Source organism: Thamnophis elegans, chromosome 15 (genome assembly GCF_009769535.1).
Source record: "Thamnophis elegans isolate rThaEle1 chromosome 15, rThaEle1.pri, whole genome shotgun sequence".
In the NCBI taxonomy this organism is placed as follows: domain Eukaryota; kingdom Metazoa; phylum Chordata; class Lepidosauria; order Squamata; family Colubridae; genus Thamnophis; species Thamnophis elegans.
Window position 1 is genome coordinate 42,872,819 of NC_045555.1, and position 22,039 is coordinate 42,894,857.

Below are 22,039 nucleotides of genomic sequence, written 5' to 3' on the forward strand. Positions count from 1 at the left end.
GTTCATGAATATACATCTTCATATTTCACATAACTATTTGAATCTAAAATTAAGTATGAATCTAAAATTTAAAAAAAGAGTTAACTCTGTGAACCATATTTTATCTTTATTCTGGATTAATGCCATGTTCACTGTGTGGGATGGTCAGAAATTGATGCATTTTCGTATAGTTAAATATCACTTTCTTATAGTTAAATAGTATAAACAACAACTACTGTTTCATGTGGTGCATGTTTTAAAAAGATTTGATCTTAAATTATACATGACCTGTGCAATTTTTTAAACACTGTTCCAAACATTAGGCATGGAAATTACTGAAAAAAATTATTTTGGGGGTAACGTAATAAAAATTAAGTTCAGCCACCTAATTATTTGTTATCTATAAAATTATATGTAAAATTATATAAAAATATCTATAAAATTATCTATAAAATTATAAAATAATTATATATAAAATAATTATATATACAATTATATATAAAATATATAAAATAATTATATATAAAGTTCATTTTATTTTTAATCCAATCCCACCATGGAACAAAAATAGTTTTGAAAATTATATTCTTATTGTCTTCTCTGGCAATTTTATCATTTATGCCATCTGCATCACTTGGCAAAGAATTTTTAAACGCTTCCTGGATAAGGACCTTATTCAGGTAAACTTAAACCAGCATGTTTAAATGCTATGAAACAATGCAATTTAAAACTATTTAAGTTTGGGTTGGTTTCTAATTCAAATCAATATATTTTCTTTTGGGTATCACTGGTGGTTATTGACCAAGAAGAGCTGTTGTTTAAAGCGTGATTTACTTTCTTGCAAATACATGTGGTGTTCTAGGCCCACTTGTAAAGAAATGTGTGCGAAGTTGAACAAGTTTTATTATGCTGCTATAATAATCTCTGAATATTATAGCCTTATGGGCAGCCTTGGGTGAAAGAACAATGGAGTCAAATGAAGGTCTTGATTCACCAATGGATTTTGGATGTTCTTTGGGGGTAAGAAAACAGGGTAACGGACAGAAAGCAGCAACAGGAATAGGAATGCAACACAGAATAACAACCACAATAGAACTTAATATGAATAAATACAGGTCAGGAAATAAGTATTTAGGGACTGGACATTTTGTTGAATTTAGAATGGAAGCAAAATCATATTCTAAAATCAAAATTTTAGAATAAAGAACATGTGTTCAGACAAGAAAGGGAATGAGACATAGGACAAGATGTTAATATACAAGAAATTTGTTTGATTGTCACAGAAGAGTATCGCTCTGTTTTGTACAATATTGGTTGGAGTGTTTCATTACTATTCTTTTTTGAAACCTTTCTTCATTAGACAGGCTCTTTGCCTAGACTTAAATCATTATAGAGGGAATCTCTTGGGACTTACTGCTATCCGAAGATGATCAATTGTGGTTGGTTCATATTCTGGGCATTCATTGTACTGAGGTGTGTTACGAAAACCACAAGTTTTAATTCATTTCACTATTCCTTTATTCAGGCCCTTTTATTGTTAACATCATGACACATCAGGTCAATGTTTGACCACTGATTTTTGTTAAGGCCTCCCCAAAACTCTCCACATTGTGATTTTACATACAGATATGTACTGCCAGATTTGGACTGCAAAAAATCAGGTGACCACTGGGTGGCAGCAAAAAGATAAAGAAAACTCACTCTTTGCTGCCGACTAGTGCTTGGGTAGATTTTGCAGCTTCTTTATACAGATTCTTAAAGTACTAAGACAAGGAAACATGGATATGCTTTCCCTTTTAGAGCCATTGTCTCAGAAAGGGATATTTTGTACAAAATTCCAAATAATTACTACGTTCATATCAAATAGTATTTGATGTAGGTACCTATAATCGCTCTTGCAAATAGCTTCATAAAATGTTGACAGTATTGCCTCTTTTATAAATTCTGAATGATGGGGAAAATATATATATTTGTATGTCTCTCCATGCCATATGGGTGTACATATGGACATCTATGTACTTTTATCTCTTTATAGCCAGACTGGCAGGACACCTCCACAAATGAGCAGTCAGAGGACATGATGAAATGTCTTCAATTTTACATAGACAGATATAACCATAGTTTCAGTTGGGAAAATGAGACCAAACCAAGTCCAATAACACCAGGGAATAGACACATAGGCATTAACAACATCTATATGCAAAAGAGACTATCACCCACACTCACCCAAAAAGGAGCGAAAAGACCCAAACAGCTCTCCAACAGCAATCAGCCCCCAGATCAGCATAGATTAACTCCCAAGGTTAACAACAGACCAACAATCAAATAAACAATACCCCAACCAAGAAACTACCAAAGAAGCCAACAGGATTCACCCCAACCAAAGAATCTCTTAAGACCACACCCACCATCATTGATGGGAAGTATGGGGGCCTGTGAAACATCCAGCCCCGCGGAAATTGTGAATGTTGCGGTTTGTTTTTAAAGTGTTGTCTTTGTCTAGTTTTCCCCCTTCCCTTGTCTATTGTGAGCCACCCGGAGTCCTTCGGGAGTGGGCGGCATACAAGACAAATAAATACAAATACAAATACAAGTATGGTACTACATTATAAACTGACAGCAAACTGCGCTCCTTATTAGCACTGATGATGTTACCTAGTTTGGGTAATGAAACATCTGCAAGAAAACAAGCAAGCTTAGAGAGCACCATGGGCTTTTCACAACCTAGGCTGTTTGCATAGGTGTTTTTGACCTATTGAGGCTATATAAAAATAGCTTATTTTTATGAGGCTATATAAAAATAAAGTTATACAACTGAAAGGTTACGCATATTGGGTTATTTCACAAAAGTAATAAAGCTGATTTATTGTTGGTAGTAGAGGAGGTTGCATGTGAGCTATTAGAACTCAGAAAAAATGAATGCCCATCCCACTTTCAATTCAGATGCAAAATTATCAGTATAATAAAAATAATTGTTTCTCCAAAGTGTTTAGTTATTACGTACATACAAGGAGCTTGTAATTTATTTTCTTGCTTGTGACTTACGAAAATCAAGTACTCTGAAAGAATATCCAGTGCTGAAATCCGCCAAAGATGTGATATCAATGAAAATGTATCTGCCATTATAGAACTTAGACGCTGGCGCTGGCTAGGCCATACATTGAGAATGCCAGAAAATCGAATCCCAAAAATTTCCCTGCTTGCAGAGCCTGGTCCGACCTGGAAACGGCCAAAAGGAGGTGTTCGTCTAACCACTCTGCGTCACTTCAAACGGAAAGCCGAAGATATAGTCATGCGCCCATTCAATCTTAGCCGAAAATCATATAATAGCGACTGGCTGCACCACCTGACAACCCTAGCCCAGGACCGAAAACAGTGGCGTCAAATTTCCATGGAAGTCGCCTATACCCACGATGGGTGAAGAGGCGTCAAGTACAAGTACAAGTACTTGCTTGTAAGATTATATACTGAGCACTCGGAACACCATTCTCCAGGTCCTCAATATGGCCTGCAGAACTTCTTTTCAAAACGTAGGACAGTTCCATGCAATCTAAGATGGTTCAAAGTTACCCTATTCTATGCAAAATGTGTAGACAAGCTTCAAACCTAGTTTTCTTGACACCTCTTGAATTTGCATAACCAACAGGAATCATGTTTCCTGCTGGGATTCTATAGTTGCTCAGATAGTTTGGAAACAGATCCCTTTTTAAGGTGGCCAGGATCCCTTGTCTAGTGTAGGAGTGAAATACTGTGAGAGTCAAGATTTAAAACTTAACTGCCAGGGTGAAAAATGTGAGTTCCAGATTCTATTGAGCAGGCATCAAGTAGGGAACAAAGAATACTTTTGTGTTTCACTGTGTTACTCCAGGCGTTCTTATTATCCTAACATCAACTGTTCTCTCTGGAGTGAAACAATTAGTATTTGTTCCTTCCAGGATTCTTCCTCTTTTCTTCCTATCTACCTAGTTTAGTATGAAGTAGGGAAAGCTCAAGTGGCTAATGATTATTGACAATGAGTAGGTGCGGGAGGCAGGTATCTATCCCTAAACTTGGATTACTAGTCTTGGAAAACCAGCCATGCAAATTCTCCCCTCCCAAGAATTGCTGTTCATTCATGTGGAGGGGATGGATTATAAGTTAGAGCAGGGGTGTCAAACTCACGGCGTCGTCATATGGCATATCGTAAGATTTTTCCCCTTTTCTAAACCGGATGTGGGCATGGCCAGCACGTGGCACATCTGGCCTGCGGGCTGCAAGTTTGACACCCCTTTAGTAGAGGGTGTCAGCCAGGGGTGGGTTTCTCGCCCCGTTTCAACGGGTTCGGTTGGAACAGAGCCAGCGGCGTCCTCGTGCACGTGCGCAGTGCACGCATGCGTACTAGCGCCTGTGTGATGCTCCAGCTGCTCCTGGAGGATCGCGCAGGCGCTGTATGCGTTCTGCGCATGCGTGGAAGCGCAGAACTCGTCAAAACCGGGTAAGAAATGCGGGCGGGCGGGTGGATCCTTCGGCGTTCCCGGAAATTACTTGCTTCCGGGTTCGCTGACCAATTGATTTGCGGGGACCGCTGTAAACCGCCTGAAACCCACCCCTGGTCTCAGCTAAAGATCAAAGTTAGATAGGTGAGGATGGTCAATTGGGTATCCTGGCTTTATCTGATGTCCTTGTGTGCAAATTCAAAAAATAAACGCTTGGGTAACTTGTTTATAATATCTTATAGACACCGGGGGAGGAATTATAGTTGTCTGCTAAAATAATACGAGTTGCAGATTCAAACTTGATGCTATGAAGAAAAGTAATTTGGTAAAAGGTTGTGGGAAGCCAAGGTCAGCGAGAAAAGCATTCAGAAAGAAGAAGTTGGTGTTTTTCCAGAGTATCTGCATAACAATAGATACTTACATTGATCTCCCAAGTAGCAGGAGAGAAGATCACTTATTATCAATATGGCTGGACAGAAGAATAAGTGAGTTAGCTTTAGTGAAAACATAAATTAGGATTTGGCTGGTTTTGTAAATGTCAGATGTGTATATATTGAAAACAAGCCCATCTTACTTTCTCTCAATCGCCCAAACTGGAAATAATTTAAATTTGTTTGTTTATTATTTTAATGTTGCCAAGAGAGTAGGTTTGGAATTAAGATGGTCATTTTGGAGCAGTAGTGGGTCCCGGCGTCACCCACATGGATGCGTGGGGGGCACGCGCACACCTGTGCGGTGTTTGCATGCGTCATACTTGCCTGCAATGCTTCCGCAAGCCTTTGCAACGCTTCGGCTGCTCGGCGGAGCATCGAGCAGGCACCATATGACCATGTGCGTGCGCGGAAGCGCCAAAGGCTTAAAGCACAGGTAAGAAGCTCGGGCAGGCGGGTGGGCCCTCCAGAGCACCGTACTGGAACGGTACCCGGTACTCCGGGCAGGATCCAGTACACCCGTACCGGGGCGTACCGCCTGCAACCCACCACTGTTTTGGAGAAACCTTCCCATGTGTGGTGTTTTCTGGAGATGATTTCAAACTCCTTGGTAACATTGGGCAGGTGGAAGTTGAAATACAACATATCTGGAAAGCAAAGTTAAAGGTGACTTGGGAAGATTTCTGTCCTTCCTCTGTAACATTTAGCAACACCATATCTACAGCATTGGGCACTGTCCAGTAATCAAAAATATGAAGGGAGGGTTAGCAAAATATGCCATGTAGTAGTGTCACGACATGCCATAAGCTGTGCTTTAAATTACAAAAGGGTATTTGGCCTGTTTTAAATTGTAGTGTCACATTTTTCAGTACATAGAGTGTGTCACATTTTGTTTCCTGTGTTTTTTTCATAACAGCTGATGAAACAAATTAGGCTGAAAGTGCTTTTCTCAATGAGCTATGACTTAACAAAATAAGAATCATAATTCCTAAACACTTTTGGAACAGCTTTCATTGCAGAATATTTTTATACAGACTTGATTGAATGCATATTTCATTCAATTAATGTTCTGCCCAAGTTTGGGTTAACAAAATATTTTACAGAAATTGGGTCCAACCCATACAAAATCTCTCTCTTTTGCAAGCCATGTGGAATTCTAATTTTTGCAACTCATGTGCAATTCTAATTGTAAAATTATAAGTGATTCTTTAACCATTAAAACCATTGGTCTCTTTTTGTAAAATGTCCAATGGTCCACTTTTGAGAGATAGTTTGATGTTAAAGATAAAGCATGAGGCTAGAATCTAGAAAACAGTGAATTCTAGTCCTCGCTTGGAGATGAAAAGAGAGGGGGGGGGGGAGGAAGGAAGGAAAGAAAGAAAGAAAGAAAGAAAGAAAGAGAAAGATAGAAAGAAAAAAGAAAAGAAACCAATCTTGAAAACAAAGATGCATATTTCAGAGGAGCTTTCAAAATTGTAGAGCTAGGTGGTAAATTTAGGACTTGGTATCATCAAAAGAAGTATGTCTGATCTTTTGGATAGACTTTTTCATCAACTAGACTAGAGGAAAGTTTTGAAATACCTGTGGTAAACCATATATTTAACTGTAAACTTTGGCTCCTACAAACTCTTTTAGGCGTTTACATAATTCAGGCATTCATACCATGCTTTTTCCAGTAGAAGTTCTGTGTTGCAGGCCTCCTCTCTAATCCTTTTTTGATACTTCTTGCAGTTTGTCGAAGAGAGGACTGTAGTTTGAAGAGTTAGTGAACATCCAGAAATGCCTTTTAAAATGTATTTTTTGGGATTGGTATCTTAAAAAGCAGACAATTACTCGATTGCATAATGTTCACAAGAAAAGATACAGGTGGCATGCTATCTTCAATAGTATTTTTTTTTTTTTTTAGATTACAAAGCCTTGCAAGGCGTGAGTTAGGCTACTTTTGGAGGAACAATTACAATTTTGAAATTAATGAATGAAAGTGCTCAATACTCGGAAGAATGAGTAGCTCAGATGAATAAGCTATGTTATGAAACATACAGCAATCTGAAAGTAGGTCAAGTGTTGTAAAGATCCAAGTGACACAACCTTGAGAAATGATGGCGAAGCCATAGCTTCATGGTTTGTGACGTCAATTTTGGGGGAAATTCCTGTGTGGTGTGTATGCCATATGGTGCTTTGGATTCAGTTCCAAAAAGATTTAATGGAGTACCTCTAGGTACACATATAGTAAGGTAAAGTTAAAGGTTCCCCTCATACATATGTGCTAGTTGTTCCGACTCTAGGGGGCAGTGCTCATCTCCATTTCAAAACTGAAGAGCCAGTGCTGTTCGAAGACATCTCTGTGGTCATGTGGCAGGCACGACTAAATCCAAAGGCTCACGGAATGCTGTTACCTTCCCACCAAAGGGAATTCCTATTTTACTACTTGTATTTTTACATGCTTTCAAACTGCTAGGTTGGCAGGTGCTGGGACAAGTAGCGGGAGCTCACTCCGTTACGCGGCACTAGCGATTTGAACTGCCAACCTTTCTGATTGTCAAGCTCAGTGTCTTAGCCACTGAGCCCTTTGTGTGTGTGTGTGGGGGGGGGAAACAGTTGCACAAGATTTACAAAAACTTTACTTTAATAAAATTTGTATGCCGCCCACTCCCATTGGGACTCTGGGCGGCTCACAGCAAAATAAAAGCATTTAAAAAACAGTCAGGTCTTAATCGCTTTGCGGAAGGCCAGGAGGGTGGTGAGGGTCCGGATCTCTGCGGGTAGCTCGTTCCACAGGGCCGGTGCAGCTACAGAGAAGGCCCTCCCTCGGGGGGCCACCAGCCGGCATTGTCCGGTCGACGGCACCCGGAGGAGGCCCAACCTGTGCTATCTTATTGGTCGTTGGGAGGTGAATGGCAGGAGGCGGTCTCTCGGGTAGCCAGGTCCAATACCATGTAGGGCTTAAACAACTGGTTTAAAAAGGCAACTGAAATACTGATCATCTCTGTAATAATTAGAACAATTTCCATCTTCGCTACTTGGCTAACCAGGTTGCAACAATGAGGGCTCCTCACACTTTATAATTGTAATTGATTTGAATTATAGCTACTTGAATAACTACAAGAGCCAGGCAGAGATAATGCAGGAATGTCAGGTTTAAATCTCAGACTATTTATGATTCCGTCTTTATTTTCTAAAACCCTGAAGCTAGAGCTATTTGAATTCAGTAGCAAAAAAGTCTCACTGTAATGTTCTTTTCTTTTGTTCAACTTGAGTTTTGAAACATTTTACTTTGTCCTTTGTCACATGTCCTTTTATTAAAGACAGTGGAGGTGCAGTTTCTGGCATTTGGGTAAAGATTATCCTGCTAGCAAACAAGACGTAAGGAAATTGAAGGATTTTTTTTTTCTTCAGTATATCTTGTGAATACAGCCACTGTGGTAGAACAAGAAAGGAACTAGCAAATTGCCTGATGATAGGGAAAAATACAAACTTCCCTCTGGTGACCCAAAGGTGCTCTTTCAAAAGGCAACTGGACTTCCTTTTTCCTTTTTTTTTTTTTTTTACGTTAGAATATTTTATTTTCATTTCCATGACATATAATCACATGTATATCATTACATTGACAATATCATGTTATAAAAGAAGACAATATACATGTGCATTCATACTACTTTAAAATCAAACCTGGAATAATTCCCTCTCCCACCCTCCCCCCCCAAACCCCCAAAACCTCCCCCCCCCGACTTCCCAGAACCCGTACACGGTATGGGTGTATCCCTCTGGAACGAGCTCCCCGTGGAGATTCAGACCCTCGCTACCCTTCAGGCTTTCCGGAAAGCCCTTAAAACCTGGCTGTTCCGACAGGCCTGGGGCTGACGAGTTCCCGTCCCCGCTCGAATTGTGTGCTTATTGATAGTTTTTAAATTGTTGTAGTTGTTGTCCGTTGTTGTTTTTTTCCTCCTGTTTGTATCCCCCCCCCCTTACTTTGGTTTGTGAGCCACCCTGAGTTCCTCTGGGAATAGGGCGGCATAGAAATGCAATAAATCAAATCAAATGGGTATTTAACAACCACAGTCTAAGATATATTGATAAAAAATAAAAGTAAGAAATTAATAACCTCTTTACATTGAATTTAGCTCCTCCTTGCTAAATTAACTTTAAACAGTTCAAATCATTCCTAATCTTAAGCATAGGCTATCTGGAATTTCTTAGTTCCATATTTATTTTGTGTGTAATTGATCCATTTTTTCCAATCTCGTTTGTATCTCTCATTTGAATGGTCTTTAAGATATGCGGATATTTTCGCCATCTCGGCTAAATTTGTGACTTTCAGTGTCCATTCTTGGATTGTAGGCAAATCTTCCTTCTTCCAGTATTGTGCAACCAACAGTCTCGCTGCTTGCATTATTAAATGCAAGATCAGATAAACCTCTACCACTGTACAATCAGTAATTACACCTAACAAAAATAACTGAGGAGTAAATTTTATCCTTTTTTAAAGAGTATTTTGTATAATCCACTATATTTTTATCCAAAATGCCTTAACCTTTTGGCAAGTCCACCATATGTGAAAATATGTAGCATCAAGAGAACCACATCTCCAACATTTGGGTTGTAAATTCGAGTACATCGAGGCCAATGTTTTGGGATCTAACTGTTTCAAAAGTTTTATTTCTTTTAAGGCAAACATTTCATCATTCCTCAATCAGTAAGACATCAAAGTACAATTTTTTTGTATGTCAAAATAATTCTAGTTTACCACCAAATTCTTGTCTAGCCTAATATATACCCCTCCCTCCCTCCACCCTCTCCCCCAACCCCCCTCCTCCTCCCCCCCCCCGACTTCCCAGAACCCGTACACGGTATGGATTTCTAACAAACACAGTCTAAAATCTGTTGGGGAAAAAAAGAAATAAAAAAATTAATAACATTCTACATTGACCTTAGCTTCTTCTTGCTGAACCAACCTTAAACAATTTAAATCATTTCTGATCTTAAGCATAGGCTAACTGGAGTTTCTTAGTCCCGTATTTATATAGTCAATCCATTTTTTCCAGTCTCGTTTATATCTTTCATTTGAATGATCTTTTTAATATATGCCGATATTTTAGCCATCTCGGCTAAGTTTGTAACTTTCAATGTCCATTCTTGAGTTGTAGGCAAGTCTTCCTTCTTCCAGTATTGCGCCACCAACAATATCCCAATGTTTTGGGATCTAAATGCCATCTGTAGAGCATCTTGTAGAAATTTTCTCTCAGGACTTCCTTTTTCCTTGAAGACGTTCCAATCCAAGTAGCTTCTTCAGTTTTTGGATTAGAAGCGAAACGTCTTCACGGAAAAACAAAGCCCATTTCCATTTTGAAAAAAGCACCTATGGGACAACCATGGCCTGGATGACTGAGAATCTCCATTGGCATTTCCCTCTGGTGATTAGCCTCTTCTTAGAGCTTCTACTTTATCAGCGAAGTGATTGACAATGTTGATTGATTGATTGATTGATTACATTTATATGCCGCCCTTTTTCCCGAAGGGGACTCAGGGCGGCTCACAATTCAGTCAGGGAAGGAGGTACAGACAGGGGGATAAAAAAGACGAGACATAACAATACACAATTTAAAAAGCACACAACAACCATACCATTCGAGAAGGGGGGCAAAAACTCTTTAGCCCCAGGCCTGTCGGAACAGCCAGGTTTTAAGGGCTTTGCGGAAGGCCTGGAGGGTGGTGAGGGTTCAAATCTCCATGGGGAGTTCGTTCCAGAGGGTCGGAACAGCCACAGAGAAGGCTCTCCTCCGGGTAGTCGCCAGTCGGCATTGGCCGGCGGATGGAATTCGGAGGAGGCCTAATCTGTGGGATCTGATCGGTCTATTGGAGGTGATTGGCAGCAGGCAGTCTCTCAAGTACCCAGGTCCAATACCATGAAGGGCTTTATAAGTGACGACTAGCGCCTTGAAGCGTATCCGAAGACCAATAGGCAGCCAGTGCAGCTCGCGGAGGATAGGTGTTACGTGGGTGAACCGAGGTGCACCCACAATCGCTCGCGCGGCTGCATTCTGGACAAGCTGAAGTCTCCGAATGCTCTTCAATGTCATAGTAAAAATATAGAAGCAGATTACTTACCTCTTGAGGCATTAACTCATGGAATCTTCAAACAGATCAATGTTTCATATGCTTATAAAAACCCATCTAAAGGGGGAAGCGGGCCACAAGATTGTGATCTAACTCTATTTAGTCTGATCCCGTCTTGCATCACAGTTCTTGGAAATCTCAACCTTTCTTTCCCTTTAATATGATTCATCAGTATTTCAGAAGTGTGTCGTGTAGCAACTAAAGTGCTGGCCTAGGCAAAAGATTAATCCTTCCTTAATGGCTGAGTGTTTTTGACCCTTTTACTCTTTTTCAACCCAACCATTTTATAGAGTTGTGGGGAAAATAAGAGGCAGGGGACCATTCAGTACGTACAGTACGCTACTCTGAGTTAACCAAAAATAAAGGTAGGAGTGAGGTTCAGTATCAAGCATCCAGAATGTTGTCCTTATTTTTTCCCCTTGTGTGAGACAAGAGAGAGACTGGCTGCATCTGAAGTCTGTGTCTTGTTATGGACAAAACAGTAAACACATAATTAAATACACACACAGGCACGCTCACACACACTGTTCTCAAGTTTTTGCAGATATGAGGCAAATGGCATTGCTCTTTCAAGGCCATCTGAATTCTTGAAAAAAAGTGTTCTTTAAACGTGGGGGTTATCCTTAAGAAGTCTTTGCTAATTCAAACATTTTGAATTAGCTAACTCAAACATTTAATTAACAAACAGTTGGAACAGTCTTTTTTTTGTAATAAACAGTGGTAAAGGGAGAAGTAATTCATTTTTCTTTGCTATATTCTCATTTTTCTATCTTTTTTCTCTTTGTTGTAATTGCATTGGTTTTCATTTGTATAACAGAAACGTTTAGAAGGCTGAAATAATTACATCACAGTCGCAATAAACAAGCTTTGTCACAATTTCACATGATGGAAATTTTGATGTCAAACCCAAGAATGCCATGTTCCCAGTCATCTCACCACAGATTCCAGCCACAGTGAGATCACAGACAGAAGCTCTCCAGTTCATCTTAGTGCAGTGGTTCTCAACCTTCCTAATGCCGCGATCCTTTAATACAGTTCCTCATGTTTTGGTGACCCCCCAACCATAAAATTATTTTCGTTGCTACTATGTAAACACCAGGAGCCACAAAACCTGGGTGGGTGTGGCCAACTCAACATCACTCCCACCCAGTCACATGACATCCCCCCCCCAGACATGCCTACCCACAGTGATGTCCATTGAAAATTGTAATAATGTTGTATGTGCCGTATTTTTCAAAGTATAAGACGCACCTTTTTTCCTCAAAAAAGAGGCTGAAAATCTGTGTGCGTCTTATACACCGAATATCGCATTTTTTTCCTCCCAAAACCCCGCCCCTTCACCATAATCGCTGTGCATACCCTTATGGAGGCTTTCAGAGAGCTCCTGGGGAGGGCAGAAATAAGCAAAAAACGGACCGTTTTTTGCCCCCCTCAGCCCCCAGCAGCACTCTATAAGCCTCCATAAGGCTATGCATGCAAATTTTTTTGACAAAAATGGGCCTGTTTTTGCAAAAAAATGGGCCATTTTTGCTTGGTTTTGCCCCCCCCCCCCTGCAGGAGCACTCTGAAAGCCCCCACCCAGGCTATTCATGCCCTTTTTGGGGGGAAAAACGGGCTCGTTTTCGCAAAAAACGGGCCCGTTTTGGGAGGTTTGCAGAATGCAAAAACTTTTTTTTCCTTTTGGAAAGCTCTTTAACTGATTGATGAGAATTAGATTGATCAAGTGCTGTGCCAGCAGAAACAAAGTCTTGGATGCTGGAGATTGTCAGCGATTTCCTTCTCCAGCACATGGATAAATGCACCTGGAAACATCTACGTACTCTCTCTCTCTCCCTACCTACCTACTATATTTCTCTCTCCTCCTCCCTCCCTCTATCTCCCTACCTACTCTCTCTCTCCCCCTTAACTACCTACTGCATTTCTCTCTCTCCTCTCTATCTACCTATGTACCTACCTACCTACTCTCTCTCCCTACCTATCTACTGTATTTCTCTCTCTCTCTATCCCTCTACCTACCAACCTACCTACTCTCTCTCTCTTCCTACCTACTGTATTTCTCTCTCTATTTCTCTCTCCCTCCCCCCTACTGTATTTCTCTCTCTCTCCCTCTCTATCCCTTTATCTACCTACCTACTTTTTTTAAATTTGCCTCTTCAAAACCTTAGTGCGTCTTATACTTCGGTGCATCTTATACTCCGAAAAATATGGTACATTCTTCCTGATTTAACAATTAACACTTTCTTCTATGTTTTGCCAAAGCTTGGTCTATGACCTTCCACCCATTATGGTTTAGTATTGTGTATGAACCAGGCCATTGTGACTTGTTCAATAGCATGATTTTAACAATCTTGGCTTGGTCTTATATGTGACTGCATAAGCATATCTAACTGTGAAGATTATTTAAGGCTGTTTTTGCTGAAACACTGCATTTAAACATCCCCCGCTTAAAAGTAGGAAATTTATTTTTACTGGTTTCCAAGAGTATAGTACCATAGGAAAATACTTAACATAAGGTCTTACGAACAGATGGATAATCATAAAGACTGTTTTGTCTACTTTGAGTTAACATAGAGATAAGAAAAATAATATTCTGTGATGGGTCATGCTTGGACAAAGGCAAATTGAGTTGAGTCTCTGGTTCATTTAAGGTAGCGAGGGAAAGAGGGAAAGCTTCATGGTTCCTTAGCAACACAGGGCATGCTTTGTAAGCCAACTTGGTACTTGGCATTTCCAGGTAGAAGTGATGAATGCCTCACTATTGGATAACATGGCAGTCCTGAACAAGCACAGTCAATAGGTTGACTCATTTAAGTGATTTCTCCTATTTCTTTGCCCGCTCTTAAAAGACTCCTTCAACTCATACTGACTGATCATGGAAGAAATGCCACGTTCAACCCACTTCTCCTTTTTCCATAATCGTCTAGAAACAGTGATCCTATTATAGAAGCTTGTGTTACTTTGTGTTGACCTAAAGGGAGACTATGCAGATTCTTCCTGTTTGTGGATGTAAGCGGCCAGTCTTTCTCCCTCTTAAATACTTTTTGCCTGAGCAATCTGCCAATTTATTTATTTATTTATTTATTTATTTCTACAATTTATACACTCCACCCAGTAGCATAAGCATTTGGAGGGGTCCTCTGCAAAACATCGTTTTTTAAATCATTGTGAAATAATTATTAATTATTATTTTAATAGTAATTAATTTTAACAGTAATTAAAAGGGGGCTGTGAAAGAAGTTCTACCATGTGTCTATGCCACATTCTCAACCACGCAGGTCATGGTTGTCCCAAAGGTGCTTTTTTTGGCGGGGGTTGGAAATCGGTTCCACCACAAATGCGCGCACAACAAAAGCGCGCCTGACTAAACCGCGGTGACTAAACCGCGGTGACAAAACCGTGCGACGAATGAGCGACGAATTAGCCCTAAAGCGCGCCGACAAAAGCGCGCCGACAAAAGCGCGCTGACAGAAGCGCGCTGTAACGTAACCCTAAACCTAACCCTAAACCTAACCCTAAACCTTACCTTAAATAAAATCGCACTGTTGTCGGCGCGCTGTTGTCGGCGCGCTTTTGACATGGCGGTTTTAGCGCCGCGGTGTTGTCGGCGCGCTTATGATGTTCGCGCTTTTGTCGGGTCACGTGGAAATCACCTTTGAGCATCAAACCAAATGGTTTCTTAGAACAATTTAGGGACCTGGGAGACAAAAAGGTTGTCTGAGCTGGGAGCAGAGAGCAGAAGATGCTCAGAAAGGCCAAGAGAAGGGCAGCCCGGGTCTATGGTTTATCCTAGATCTAGAAAGGTAGGGATTGATGTATAAACAAAAGTAAGGTTGATTCCCATTGTGCTTGGAGGATGATTCTTAATGGGCCAACATACTTCTGACAGTGTTTCGTCAGGCGAACACCAGTAAATTAATTTACTTCTGCTGTCTGTAAAAACTTATTCTACCTCAGAAGTACCATAATGCTCTGTTTCCTTACAAATTTTGGGTGCTCGTGTATTAGATCAGCCTTCCCAAACCTATTGCTTTCATCCATATGAATTAGAATTAGAATTCCCACAACTTCAAAGACGTGGCACGACAAAACCGCGCTCGACTAAAGCGTGCCCGATTAAACCGCATCGCTGACGTCATCAACAGGGCGACAACAGCGAGCGCGGAGAAAGAAGGGCGCTTTAAATAGCGCTTTGAAAGCAAGCCGACTCAAGTTAAGGTAAGGGTTAGCTTTAGGGTTAGGTTTAGGGTTAGATTTAGAGTTAGGGTTAGGTTTAGGGTTAGGTTAAGGGTTAGGTTTAGGGTTAGGTTAAGGGTTAGGATTAGGTTTAGGGTTAGGTTAAGGGTTAGGTTTAGGATTAGGTTTAGGGGGGTTAGGTTTAGGGGTTAATTTTAGGTTTAGTGTTTACAGCGTGCTTTTTTCTCCACGCTGTTGTCGCGCTGTGATGACGTCAGCTACGCGGTTTCGTCGAGCGCCCTTTAGTTGAACGCGGTTTTGTGGTGGAACCCTTCAAAGAATCCTTGAGAATGCCCGTGCACTGGAAAAGTCATGATCAAAGGATACCAGCTGCCAATGATCGTTGTTGTGTCTTACTCAAAGCCTTGGCTGGATAATTTTAGACACTATGGCAGGATTGAACTGGTTCTTCCTGTAGTACTGTAGATATTCCTAAAGTGAATCAGATTTATTTTAAAAAAATAAATCAGCGGTGTATTTCCCTCCAACAATCTGGGTCCTCAATTTTACCCAGCGCAGAAGGATGGAAGGCTGAATCAGCCTTGAGCCTTGAGATTTGATCTGCCATTCTGTTAGCAGCTGGTGATCAGCAGAAGTAGCCTGCAGTATTGCACTCTAACCACTGCGGCTCATAGAATGGCCTGAAGTTGCAAAAATTGCATTTGAAAGTAGACTATCTGCCAACAAATTTAATGACGGGATTGCAGCTGATATCAGCCCTAAACCTTAGCTATCATTCACACAGCACCATCTCCAAAAATATCTTAAAACAAACCTGTCGATTTTATTCATTCCTGCTGATCTCTAAACTGTGATATCACCCATGTTCTCGCTGCAACTGACCTCCAAAATTCATTTAATCATTGCTCTTCCCAACCCCTATAGCAATGCTTTTCAAACTTGGCAACTTTATGATTGGTGGACTTCAATTGCTGGAGAATTTTGGGAGCACATCTTAAATATCTTAAATTTAAACAACAATGACTTAGAGCAACAAAGAAAGTCCGCATAAAAAAGGCAATAAATCCCTCAATCCCATCTGCCTTTTAGTACGTGTTCCTCTTAAGTTGAAGGGGAAAGAAGGATAATTTCTAATGGTATAAAGCAGCCTAGCTGCCATTCTTGGACCTGGGTACTTGAGAGACCGCCTGCTGCCAATTACCTCCCATAGACCCGTTAGATCACACAGGGTCGGCCTCCTCCGGGTTCCGTCCACCAGCCAATGCCACCTGGCTACCACCCGGGGGAGGGCCTTCTCTGTAGCAGCTCCGGCCCTTTGGAATGAATTCCCCGCGGAGATTCGGACCCTCACCTCTCTCCAGGCCTTCTGGAAAGCCGTCAAAACCTGGCTGTGCCGGCAGGCCTGGGGTTGATGAGTTCCCCTCCCCTCTCGACCTGTGTGGCTGTGTGATTCTTGTGTATTTTAATTACGTGTATTGTGTTTTATGTCCCCTTTCCCACTTTGAGTTGTTCGCTGCCCTGAGTCCCCCCCCCGGAGAAGGGCGGCATACAAATAAACTAAATCTCAAATCTCTCTCAAATCTCTTGCATTAAAAATCCTAGCAAAAGCAAATCCCAAAAATCTGAAATCATGCTATCTGTTTTGAAACCAGGCACATTCACAGTGTCTCCAACCAAGGTTCTGAGGTAGCTAATAAATTTTACAAAGGAAGAAAGGAAAGAAGGAAGGAAGGAAGGAAAAAAGAAAGAAAGAAAAAGGAAGGAAGGAAGGAAGGAAGGAAGGGAAGGAAAGAAAGAAAGAAAGAAAAGGAAGTCAAGGCCTCTGGAATGAATCTAACCCACCCACCCCCCAAATATATATAGGTGACTCCACCCTCTAGGCTCTAACTAAAGCTCTCTCCCAGAACTAAGGAGAAATTTCCTGACGGAACAATTGATCAGTAGAATGATTGGCTCCTGAAATTGTGAGTTCTCGACCACAGGAGGTTTTAAAGAAGAGATTGGACAACCATTTGTCCCGAAACAGTATAAGATTTCCTGCTTGAGCAGGGCATTGGACTAGAAGATCTCCAAGGTCCCTTCCAATTATGTTATTCTGTTAAATAACCTAGTTATTACCCAGAGTTTGGGCGAAGTTGAGTTCTGTTCCAGTGGACTATAAATAGAAATTGGGGTCTGTTCACATACTGTTATTTTTAACTACCGTATTTTTCAGAGTATAAGATGTACCTTTTTACCCCTCTAAAAGAGCATGGAAATGTTGGTGTGTCTTATAGACCGAATACAGCTATTTTTGGCCTCCCAAAGCACCACCCCTGCATCCCATTTTTGCCTTCCCTTAGTCCCCAGCAGCCCTTTACAGGCTTCAGCAGGGCTGGGGCAAGGCAAAAATGCCTCTATTTTTTGCGAAAAACAGACTGTTTTTTGCAAAAACAGGGGCTTTTTTGCCTTCCCTCAACCCCCAGCAGCACTTCTTCAAAATCTTGGTGTGTCTTATACACCTGGGCGTCTTATAGTCCGAAAAATACGGCATTATTATTCTCTTCTTTTTTATTGATTTACACTGCTGAGGATCCCAACTGGTGTCAGAAGGCCATATAAATTTAATAAATATTTTAAATTACTTGCAGCTCCCATTATCAAGAGACTTATTTTATATTGGTGAAATATAAACTTCATATTGTTCACCCATGTTCCAGTTTGATGCCTTTCATTTATTTTAATTGAAACAGATCACAGTTTCATAAAACAAGCATAATAATCATTTTCAGTATTTCAGTTTTAGTTTTGCAATGTTTTAAAATTAAAGAATAATCAATGCTTTTAAGAGCTTCTATGGGCTATGAGTGCTTCCATAGAATTCATTCAATTTATGTACCATAGCTTCTAGGTTTCAGGCAGATTTAATTTACAATTTTCCACCCTTCATTTTACAGAAATGATTTAAAAATTCAATTTATCTACAATAAGGGAAAATAACGTTTAACTGAGTCTATGGTTAAATGTTTAAAAAAGTTAAAGGCAATGACATTTTTATTTTCCTGAAAGCCAGTAAAATCTAATTGATATAAATCATTTATCATCTCTTGATGGAAACCCAAAGTCATTATTATGCCATAAAATGTCTTGCAAAAGCACAATGTTTTGCATTATTGGCAAAAATAAATTATTGCTGTCATAAAATGCTGATTCGTAATTGCAGGCTAACTGTAAAAATGGGTGGGGGTAATCCATAAAACATAGCACACCATGTAACACTAGTGAGATCATGATTTCTTTATCTTATTTTTTCCCCTAATTCAGTCCTTTCCAACATGGAATTCTGTGAATTGGCACTATAACTCTGAGAACTCCCAGCTTGCATTTTACTCACAAATTAAGTATAATATTTATTGTCATTGTACTTAAATACAACGAAATTGGTTAATTAATTGGAAACCAGAGCAGATTGCTCTCAGTTTCTTAACCTTAGCAACTTTTAGAGGGGTGGACTTCAGTTTCCAGAATTCCCCTGCCAACTGAGTTTACTGAGTTCAGAAATGGCATTTAATGCATCTAGGAAAGAAGAGATTGTCTATCTTTTTTTTGGTAGCTGGTTCTATTGTCAAACTGCTAATTCCATTAATAAATTAATATCTGCTTTGTCATAAATCTGCTTCCTTGTGATGACATTTTTCATTACAGTTGTCTTGCACTAGCCCTTTGTCATGTCTTCTAGAGCAGGGGTGTCAAACTTGCATTGTCACGGTGGCGACATCTGGCGTATCACGAATTTCCCCCCCTTCGTTAAACTGGGTGTGGGCATGGCCAGCGTGTGATACAACTGGCCGCCAATTTGACACCCCTGTTCTAGAGTCTTCCAACTACCATGATACCAAGGTAATAATCGTGGCACGACAAAACCGCGCTCGTCAAAATAGCGGTGATAAAATCACGTCGCTAAAGCCGTGACGTCATCACCGCGTGTCATCACCGCCGCGACAGAAGGGCGCTTTAAAACAGCGCGGCGGCAGAAAGCGGATTTAAATTAAGGTAAGGGTTAGGATTAGGTTTAGGGGTTTGTTTTAGGGTTACGGTTAGGTTTAGGGTTAGGTTTAGGGTTAGGTTTAGGGTTAGGGTTAGGTTTAGGGTTAGGTTTAGGATGCTGAGTGCTTGGGAATGCGCGGATTTGCCCTCCGCGATTATGTCATCGCGGTAGGGTCATGTTTTTCCTTAGAGCTTCGAATGGCGCGAATTAGTCTTCGCGCTTATGTCTCCGCAGATAAGGGCTTCGCGGATTTGTGGTGGAACCGGTAATAATAATGCAGGAAGGTCATTTTAACTGTGTCCTGGTATTATAAAGCTGTTATAAGAGCAGAAATGATCCTAATATAGTTATAAAAATAAAATATATAATTATTCGGAATGTAGTTTTGATAAACATTTAAATGTTTGGTTGCAATTCTTAATCAAGTTTTCTATTTTCACAGATGAAAAGATCTAAAAACACTAAAGTGAGCTTTGCTAGATTTCACACGCCGATTGGTTGAAAAATATGTTCACTAAAAATTACAATTTTGTTTAGCTTACAGATGCAAAATGAAGTATCAGTCTGGTCTATGCTGAATCACTGCTTATTTGAGGATAACGGTTGGGTTGAGTTTCTTATGAGACATTCTATTTTCCATGTTTGTAGAAGGAAAGTCTGGTAAAACGATGCCAAAATTAATAAGAGGAAAGTGCTAAGATTCATACCAGTGGGTAAAATAGTTTCCTTACTTGTTTGCTCAGACCATACTGAATGAAATCCTGTCTGATTTGACAGTGATCTGTAATCTTAGCTGAAACCATGAGGTTTATGTAGAAGGTGTACACGTTCTGTAGATGACAAGGAGGCCCTGTGGAACAGAAGAGAGGATAGAATAACCTAGTTATTTCACACCAGTGTTGGCAAATCTTTTCGGCGCCAAGTGCCAAAATGGGAGCACGTGCGCGCAGGGGAGCACCGGAAACCGGAAGAGCAGTTCTCCCAGCCTTCTGATTTCTGCCGCGCAGGCACACGTGAAGACAAGCTGACTGGTGTGCATGCGCACACTGGAAACCAGTGCATGCATGCGTGCCAGGGAGCTGTTCTTCTGGTTTCCAGTGCTCCCACATGAGGAAAGACCAGCTGGGAGGCGTGCACGTGCGCGCCAGAACCTGGAAGAGCAAACAGAACATCTTGTTCCATGTTCTGCTCTGACACAGAACATCCTGTCCGGTTTCCCCGATCTCATTGTCTCCAGATATTTTGGGACTGTAATTCCCCAAACTCCTAGCTAACTTTTGGTTATATTAATTGAGAAATTTGAGATTTGTAGCCCCCATACATGTTGCGTCCAAACATTTTGATCTGGGATACAGATGTTCCATTTAAAAGCCTCAAGGCCACAATACGCATCCAGCTATTTCACAATCTAATGCTTGCATAACAACTTTTACTTTATATTCGAGGAATAATATAAAACTAGGCTTTAGCCAAGAAACATTGTGGTAACGCTCATATTTTAATACAGAAGGCTCTTAAAGTGAAGATAAAAATTAAATCAGAGAGTTTTAGATTTAATAGACAAAGAACTTGAAAGATAAAACCTGGAAACTTTTTGTTATATATTGACAGCAGCAAGAATGCTTCACGAACAAAAATAGAATGATACTTTAATTCCCACAATGAATTAGCAGACTTAACAGATATGACTAAATTAACTGCTGTAATAAAAAAGAACATATCCAACTTTGTTCCTACTTGGAAACCGCTTCTGGTTTTTGTGCTTGAGATGGAAAAATACATATGGAACTTTGACTTTTGGTTTTGCTGATAAGTTTGTTGTTGTAGAAATGGCATTAAGTATGTAAAAGTAAAAAGTTAAGGCTGTAATTTCATTATTGTTTATTTGTTGTGCTAAAAAAGATTCGAAAGTCAATGCTTTTCTTTCTTTTTTCCTCTTTGTCCTACCATTCTTTCTTTCCCTCCCCTATTTCCCCACTGCTTTCATTTTCATATGTACTTTATATTTTGAAAAGCTTGTTAAAATTATTTTAAAAAAATATAAAGCTAGGTTTTGATTACAAATTGCTAAATGATTTTCTCTTCTGTCAATTTTTGAGAAGCATTTCTCCACTGGTAGAGCAGACTTCATTTTTATCGTTATTGTTTTAAAGTTATAGTACCGTAATGGTGAACCTATGGCACGCGTGCCACAGGTGGCATGTGGGCCCCTCTTTGTGGGCACACGAGCCATTGCCCCAGCTCAGCGCCATCGCACATGCATGCTTGCCTCCCACTGTCGCGCATGTGGGAGACGTGTGCACATGCACAGGGGGATTATGTGCACATTCATGGGGGGGAAGAGGAGAACGTGGGGGTCCCCGTGGCCCATTTTTGGGTCCCAGGAGGCTTCAGGGAGGCCTGCCAGGCCCAAAACAGGCCATGGGGGAGGGGTCATGCACACATGTGTGAGGGGTAGGGGAGCGGGGATGGTGGTTGCACGTCCATGTGCTGGGGGGGGTCAAGGCACACGTATTGGTATTGGTATTGGTATTTTATTATTTGTATGCTGCCCTTCTCCGGGAGGACTCAGGGCGGCGAACAATTCAAAGGGGAAGAAAGGGGGGAACATAAAAGACAAAATACAAATAATAAAAGTCGACAACAATCGCAAAACCATACATGTCTAGAGAGGAGGGAACTCATCACCCCCAGGCCTGCCGGCAAAGCCAGGTTTTGACGGCTTTTCGGAAGGCCTGGAGAGAGGTGAGGGTCCGAATCCCTGCGGGGAGTTCATTCCAGAGGGCCGGAGCTGCCACAGAGAAGGCCCTCCCCCTGGT